At 39.0% G+C, this 7941-nt stretch overlaps 1 long non-coding RNA gene across 1 annotated transcript in view; it reads left to right on the top strand.

Moving 5' to 3' along the window:
* LOC121033779 (uncharacterized) overlaps positions 1 to 7025 on the top strand; it is an 8096-nt gene extending 1071 nt beyond the window's left edge. The window contains exon 2 of the long non-coding RNA XR_005792108.1: positions 6745 to 7025. This is a non-coding gene — a long non-coding RNA (uncharacterized LOC121033779). The remainder of the gene's footprint in view (positions 1 to 6744) is intronic.
* Positions 7026 to 7941: the final 916 nt, after the last annotated feature.

Here is a 7941-nt window from a genome sequence, read left to right as displayed (position 1 = left end):
AAGGAAAGGAAAGGAAAGGAAAGGAAAGGAAAGGAAAGGAAGAAAAGAAAAGAGAAAAGAAAAGAAACGAAAAAAGTTTTTGGGACTGGGAGAAAAATATTTCTCTTGCTGTTGAAAGAGTTCCTTAAGTTGCTCACTTCACAGAAACCTCTAATAGTACTACATCAGTTAGCTGCAAATTCAGTTAAAATCGTATAAACTTTGTGGGGAAGACCTAATATTGTCTTCGATCCCTGTAATCATTTTCTTAATGCAGCATGGCCACAATTTCCAGATGCTGGTAGCCTGGACAAAGATGGGAGGCAACATTCACAGGAACTGGCTCCATTTATTCAGTCACATCTGCCATAAACATTCTATATGCAAATTGCCTCAAGTGACTCTCCAGAAATTGACTAGTTTCTTACGCTGTATCTTAACACCAAAAGAAATTGAAAACATTTTTATGGCTTATGTCCATAATACATTCCTTCAGTGTGTGCTGTGTTTTTATCTGCCAATATATTAAGCTCTTTCTTAATGCTAGCATATGCATCACCAGTTCATTTTTTGTGACGAGAAAAAAAGAGTTTTCAGAATTATTCATCAAACAAGAGCTATTAATGGCCACCACCAAAGTGGGTTCGAGCTTCCATTGTTCTTGAAATTGAATTATTTCAAAAGCAGTAGTAAATTTATGCAGACTAAAACCACGTATGATGTAGAAATTAAGCCCCATGTTTCTAGGGATGAAAAGTCTTGGGTACCTGAAGATCTGCTCTGAGTTATCCTGTGCTGGCCATAAAGCTTGGGCCACTTTGTTGCAAAAAAAAAAAATTTCCATATAAGGTTTATAATGCATTTAAGGAGATCAGCAAAGCCACTGTCCTTCGTGATTTCTTTCTAATTGTGAGATGAAGATGATTGTGTTTTTGTTTTGTGGGTTCCGAGGGGGTATTAAATGTTTAGTCATGCTCTTAGAAGCCTCATTTTCCTCCTAATCCTGTTGCTCTAAAGAGTTTGGCAGGGACCTTCAAAGCTGCCCTGTTTCTTTTGTTTTGCTTCCCTGGAGCTTTGCAAAATGGTAACAGCGCTGACGGCTCTGTGGGCTCTGTGCCTCCTAGAGGAGGCCCAACCCTTCCATGGAGGGCTCACATCTCACTCCTGCTTTAGAAACGCAACAATAGCAAGATTTAAATAAACAATATTTAAGTAAATTGTTTGATTTTGTAGATATAGATATGCATACGTCCATATAAATGTGTGAAAAATTCTTAATTTATAAAAGGCTTACAAATAAATTAATAAAAGAGAAGCACACTAGCACAATAAAAGGCAAAAGATCTGAAAGGAAAAATTGCTAAAGAAGAAATGCAAATGGGATACCAGACATATTTAATCTCACTAAGGATTTTTTAAAAATGCAAGAGAAAAAAACGCCTAAAAATATTTTCCCCTATCATACTGATAGAAAATCTTTGTTTCCCCAGTCTCTCTCTTTTTTAAAACGATATCAAGTTTAGATGTTAGTTCAGTCAAAAGGGAATTTTTACATACTAGCAAAAAGTATAGCCATTTTTCACCATCAGATGGACAATTCGGCAGTATGTAACAAAAGCTCTAGAATGTGTTGAAACACTTTTGCCTATTATCTGCATTCTAAGAATTAATCCAAGGAACTAAGAAATGTGTGAAAACAAAACAAAGCAAACCTTTATGAATGAGTTTATTTCTCATAGTAGCATTCATGATAAAAAAAAAAAAAACAAAAACTAGAAATATCCCAAACTTCAAAAGTAGAGAAAAATTGAACTGTAGTATACCCATGTGATAAATACCATGCAACAATCAGGGATCATGTTTTGAAGAATGTTTAAAAACACGAGCTATAGGGGCGCCTGAGTGACTCAGTTGGCTAGGGATCCGACTTTTGGTTTCAGCTCAGGTCGTGATCTCACAGTTTCGTCAGTTTGAGCCCTGCATCCGGCTCTGTGCTGACCACACGGAGCCTGCTTGGGATTCCCTCTCTCTCTCTCTCTCTCTGCCCCTCCCCCCACTCACACTGTCTCTGTCTCTCTCAAAAATAAATAAACTTATCAAAAAAATACGAACTATAAATCTTTTAAGTCAACTAAAAACTGTATACATCATGTGCTACTTACCTTTTCACCTGTTTACTGAGTGGTATAATATTGAGTGATGGTTAATATTCCAACTTCAGAACTTTTCGAATTTTCACAATGATCTCATATTCATGAGGGAAAAAAAGATATATTTGTGGTAAAATAGGCACGAAATAAGAAGTTAGGAAGAGGCCAGGGCTAGCCCAAGGCTAACCTGCCGAGCCCCTTCTTAGACAACAGAGATTTAAACAGTTGCTCTATATTCTGAGTCCTGGAAGTTGGCTGTGTTGCCAGTGGTTACAGTGGGGCAGTGACTTTGTAAGATAATACGGGGCTGGAGGAGATAGTTCTGATCAATGGGTTTTGAGACAAGGACAAAAAACTCACCACCATTAAAAAACACTTTAAATTGGAAGCAACCAAGATGTCCTTCAGTAGATGAATGGATAAAAATAAACTGTGGTCCATCCAGACAAAGGAATATTATTTAGCAATAAAAAGAAGTGAACTATCAGGACTTGGAGAGAAAACTTAAATGCATATTACTAAGTGAAAGAAGCAAATCTGAAAAGGCTGCATACTGTATGATTCCAATAATATGACATTCTGGATATGACATTTTAGAAAAGGCAAAACTATGGAGACAATAAAAAGATCCATGGTTGCCAGGGGTTGGGGGCAGGGGGAGGGAAGGGGCAACAGGAAGTGCACAGAGGACTTTTTGAGCAATGAAAATGCTTTGCATAATATAGTAATGGATACATGTCATCATACGTTTGTACATCAAGAGTGAACCTTAATGTAAACTATAGACTTGGGGTAATCAGGATGTGTCAGTGTAGGTTCATCAGTTGTAACAAATGTACCCCTCTGTTGTGGAATATCCATTGTGGGGGAGGCTATGCGTGTGTGGAAGAAGGGGGTAAAAGGGAAACCTCTGTACCTTCCTCTCAACTTCACTATGAACCTTAAACTGCTCTACAAAAATAAAGTCTTCATTTTAAAAAAACAAAAACAGGGACTCCGGGGTGGCTCAGTCAGTTAAGCATCTGACTCTTGATTTCAGCTCAGGTCATGATCTCACAGTCGTGGGACCAAGCCCCATATGAGGCTCCACACTGGGCATGGAGCTTGCTTAAGATTCTCTCTCTCCTCTGCCCCCTCCCCTGCTCTTGCTAAAATAAAATAAAATAAAATAATAACAATAATAATAAAACAAAAACAAAAACCTTCTAGGGCTCCATTGTACACAATCAGCCACTTAAAATACTAACCCGTGGCAGAACCACCACCTATAAGACAGACTCCCCTTCTTTCTCCCTAAGCCTTCCCATGGCACTCACTTTATTCTGGTTTTAGTTGGATAAAAATATACCAGGTTATATATGGGGAGCAAGCAGTGTGAACTGCCCCCAGAGTATGAATAGCCCAGAGACATCTTTTTGGAAAAGAAGGATGGTGATATCTGCTGTAAAAAGAGATCTCCTCGGCTCCAAAAGGAATTTACCTTAGTGGCCCACATTTAAAAATCTAATCTTTCTATTACAAACAGGAACAAGCCACCAAGTCTCAGCAAACATTTTAAGAAAACCAACAGCATGAAAGAATCTCGAAGGTAAACAAAGGAACTGATTACTAAAGTGCATGTACAGGTTTGAAAAGAGACTGTATCCATCAAAATTGAACAGGATACTTGAACATAGTACAGAGAACAACTGCAATGCTTTGTAAATTAAGTACAGAATTGTCAAAAGAAAAATCAATAGAAGGGCCAGAAGACAAAGTCACAGAAAAGATTGAGATTTAAAAGAAGGAAGAAAGAAGAAAGGAAAGGAGGAAATTTTTAAAGGAAAAGAGGAGAAAAACTTAAGCAAAATGGTAGCTCTAACTTCCATCTAGGAATTCCACCACCAATCCCACAGGAGTTCCAGGAGAGAAAAAAATAAGAACTGGAAGGAAGAAAATTAAATAAATCATTTAAGAAAATTTCCTAGAGCAGAAGCAAACACAAGTCTTGGATGCACCAATTACTGAACAAAAAGGCCCACACCTAAACATATTACTATGAAATTTTGAAACATCAAAGTTAAGGAGAAGAACAAAAACCTTAAGGGCGGGATGGGGGAAATATCTACAAAAGAATGGGCATCAGACTTCTCATCAATTATTCTGGATCCTGGGAGATAGTGGCACAATCCCAGCAAAGTTCTGGTAGATTATTTTCAACCTAAATTCTATAGCTAAGCAAACCATCAATCAAGTGCGAGAACTTTTTAAACGTGCAAGGATTCAGAAATTTGGCTCTCTAGTTACACTTTCTGAAAGACTTATATGTATGCCAGCAAAAATTTAAATGAAACGAAAGAAACAGGAAGATGTGTGGATCAAACCAGAAGTGCAACAAAAAAAATGTCAAGATGACGGCTATGCAGCAATACTAAAACCTAAAACTCACACTGAAACAGGAAGTTGGGAATGTCCCCTGCATCCCGTAAAGGCCATCAATTAAAAAAATCGATTTATTTCGACAACAGTGTAATTATAGAAGCTTGATATACCTACTAATTAGATAAATAAATCACGTGATTAAAATCTCCATCTCCAAAAATCAGACTGCTTGGTTCAAATTACAAACTAAGTATGTGACCTTGAGCAATTACTTAAATTCCCCTTGGCTCACTTTTCTGGTTTAAAAATGGGTATAAAAATAATTTCTACTTCCTAGGGTCATTGTGGGTATTAAATGAAATAATGCATGCACGGTATTTAGTGCCTGACCTTGAGTAACTGTTATAAAAGATTTATTTTATTATTATAATATTCATATCAACAAGAAAAAAAGAGAGGCAATTAGAGATTTTAGAAAAGATAAAGAAAGCTGTCAAGAAACGTCAAATGTCAAATCAAAGCAAATTAAACTGCAGCATGATTTTAGCAAGTAAAGTAATATGAAGTGGAAAACAGAGAACTCATTTGACCTTGAAGATTGGGTCTTTTCTCCTTTGAGTGCCATAAGTTTGGTAATTTAGGATTATTTTTCTTTCTCTACAACTCTAATCAAACTACTTGGTTCTCCACTGAATAATATTTACATAATTATAATTTCCAATTGCCATTTAATGGTTTTTGATTTTAAGAAACTAACCTATCGTAAAAGCACAGAAGACGTAATTATAGTTACAGACCAGAATATAAATGTAATAAACCTTGATCATGTAACAGTAATAACCCATGTTGAGGGGAGAGGGGATAGAGACTAGGGGAAGGGAGAGGCTATGGTACATTTTCTCTTATTACATAAAGGGGACCCAAGAAATAGTGATAAAGTATAACCAAAAGAAGGTATATAGTTATAAAGGGAAACAAAAGAAGACATTCTAAACAACAATATAACTTTCAAAAAAAAAGAGGAGAGAGAGGGATGATGTTCATGTGCTAAATTCCACAACTTCCCAAACCAACTTACTTTTTAGGAGCAGAACCTGGAGAAGGCAGAAGGATAATTTTACTTTTTATTTTATGCCTTGATGTTATTTGAAATTTTTCTCATATGCTTGAATTACTTATATGATTCAGTAAATCAAAAAGCATTGGTTCAGCGAGTTAATAAATATCCACAGAGAACATACTCTGTTCTAGGCCTTGTCTAGACTCTATGAATCACAAGATAAAGTCTTGCCCTCAAAAAGCTAGCATTCTGGTGAGGAAATTAACAGTAAACACAGAAACCATTTGATGAATAAGCAAATTTTAGAGGGTGACTGCTATGAAGAAAATGAAGTAATGTGATATGGGGTGTCTACAAGAGGGCAAGTGAAATCTTCCTGATTAAGGTGTTCAGAGGCCTCTGGGAGGAGATGAGATGTGAATGGTTGACAACAGCCATGCAAATGTTTGGGGGAGTGTCACATTCAGGGGCCAGAGACTGGAAGGAGCATGGCATGCAAATTTGAAAGAAGGCCAGCTGGTTGGAAGCAAAGTTAGAAAGTTAGAACGTTTCTATTAAAAATTCAGAAAGTTGCATGATTTTTCTCCAGAAACATTCATCTACTCAAATGCAAGCATGGAGTGGATTGATAGTTGGGTTTGACCAGGTCAGGAATATTGTCAGGCAAGGAGGAAAGGGGAGAGGATGAGACAGATAATGGGAAATTGAAGTGTTATGTCACGGTTAAAATGTATTTCCAAAGACGGCTACAACAACACCCCCCATGCACATGCTCTTTTGCGGTGTGATCCTGCCACTCACCCACCAAGAGGTGGAGTCTATTTCCCCTCCCTTTGGATTGGGGCTCACTGTATATTTTGTTTTGACTAAGAGAATGCAGCCAAAGTGCTGCGTGCTGTGTGCAAAGTTTCTGCAGCTTCGAGCTTTGCCAATTAAAATACTCACTCTTGGGGCGCCTGGGTGGCGCAGTCGGTTAAGCAGCTGACTTCAGCCAGGTCACGATCTCGCGGTCCGGGAGTTCGAGCCCCGCGTCGGGCTCTGGGCTGATGGCTCAGAGCCTGGAGCCTGTTTCCGATTCTGTGTCTCCCTCTCTCTCTCTGCCCCTCGCCCGTTCATGCTCTGTCTCTCTCTGTCCCAAAAATAAATAAACGTTGAAAAAAAAAAATTTTTAAAATACTCACTCTTGCCATCCAGCTGTCATGTAAGGAAGCCCAAGACAGACCCTGGAGGCAGCCCTGCATGAACTGAGAGTGAGTGAGAGAGAGCAAGAGAGAGATCCCAGCCATCACCACCGAGGTTCCAGACCTGAGATAGGCCGTCGTGGACACTCCAATCTCAGCTGTCATCTGACTCCAGCCTCATGAGGATCTCCAGCTGAAGCCACATGGAACAGAAGAGCCATCCAGTCAAGAGTTGCTCAAATTTCTGGCCTGCAGAATTGTGAGCAAATAAAGTTTGCTGTCTTGAGCCACTAAGCTCTGTGGTGATTTGTTATACAGCCTTAGATAAATCAGGAAGTGCTCCCTCAACTTGTTGCCATACTCCACTGAAAGGATATGAAGATTTGGGGCAGGGGGTACGGGATATATTAATACCATTTGTTGGAATTGAGGCTTTCCCAAGGTTGAGGGATTTCTGAATTGGGACTACTACTGTAGAGGGTTAGGAAGACACAAAGAGTGCAAAACTCAAAATCAACATTTTGAGGTAACGCTGTTATCACTGATGACAAGGCCATGGATGTGACTGTAGGTGTGGGTAGTTGTGGTAGAGTAGAGGAACCAAGGAGATCAAGGAACGGAGAGGCCAGGGTGTCAAACGGGTCATCTGCATAGCTGTTAAGTTTGCCAAGAACATTGACAAGGAAACAGCTTAATATAGTGTTTAAGTGCGCACGCTCAGGAGCCAGGCTGCATTTCCAGTTCTGACTCTGTCACTAACTGTGTGTGATGTTAGGCAAAGTGTATTACTCTCTGCACCTCAATTTGCTCATCTATACAATGAGGGTGGTAACAATACCTATCTCATAGCATTAAAGGAATTAAATAAGATAAAGCTTTTGGGGTGTTTAGAAGAGTTCCAGGAGAAGAGAGAAAACTCAGTGAGTGCTGTCACTATCATTATCGTTGGCAGTAGAGATAAAGACAGCAAAGCAGGTGCTGGAGGCACAAGGACTAAGGTCAGTGAATGACAACAAGGTGGGGTAGCAGGTGGTAACATCAGATGATGTGCTTCAAAGGGGCTGAGAGCTTTGAAGTTGGAAGCAAGAGCAATGATTAATTAGAAGTAGCAAAGGCAAGTCAGGAAGAGACTTGCCCTTTTTTCCAGGCTTTAAGGTCCATGGGGTATGAAATCAAAAGTCTCTCCTTGAGAAGACTGCAGAAGAAGCAG

The sequence above is a fragment of the Herpailurus yagouaroundi genome, unplaced genomic scaffold (assembly GCF_014898765.1).
Source record: "Herpailurus yagouaroundi ecotype Mexico unplaced genomic scaffold, PumYag 159, whole genome shotgun sequence".
In the NCBI taxonomy this organism is placed as follows: domain Eukaryota; kingdom Metazoa; phylum Chordata; class Mammalia; order Carnivora; family Felidae; genus Herpailurus; species Herpailurus yagouaroundi.
The sequence above is the reverse complement of the archived record's forward strand: the minus strand, read 5'-3'. Positions and strand labels throughout refer to the sequence as shown.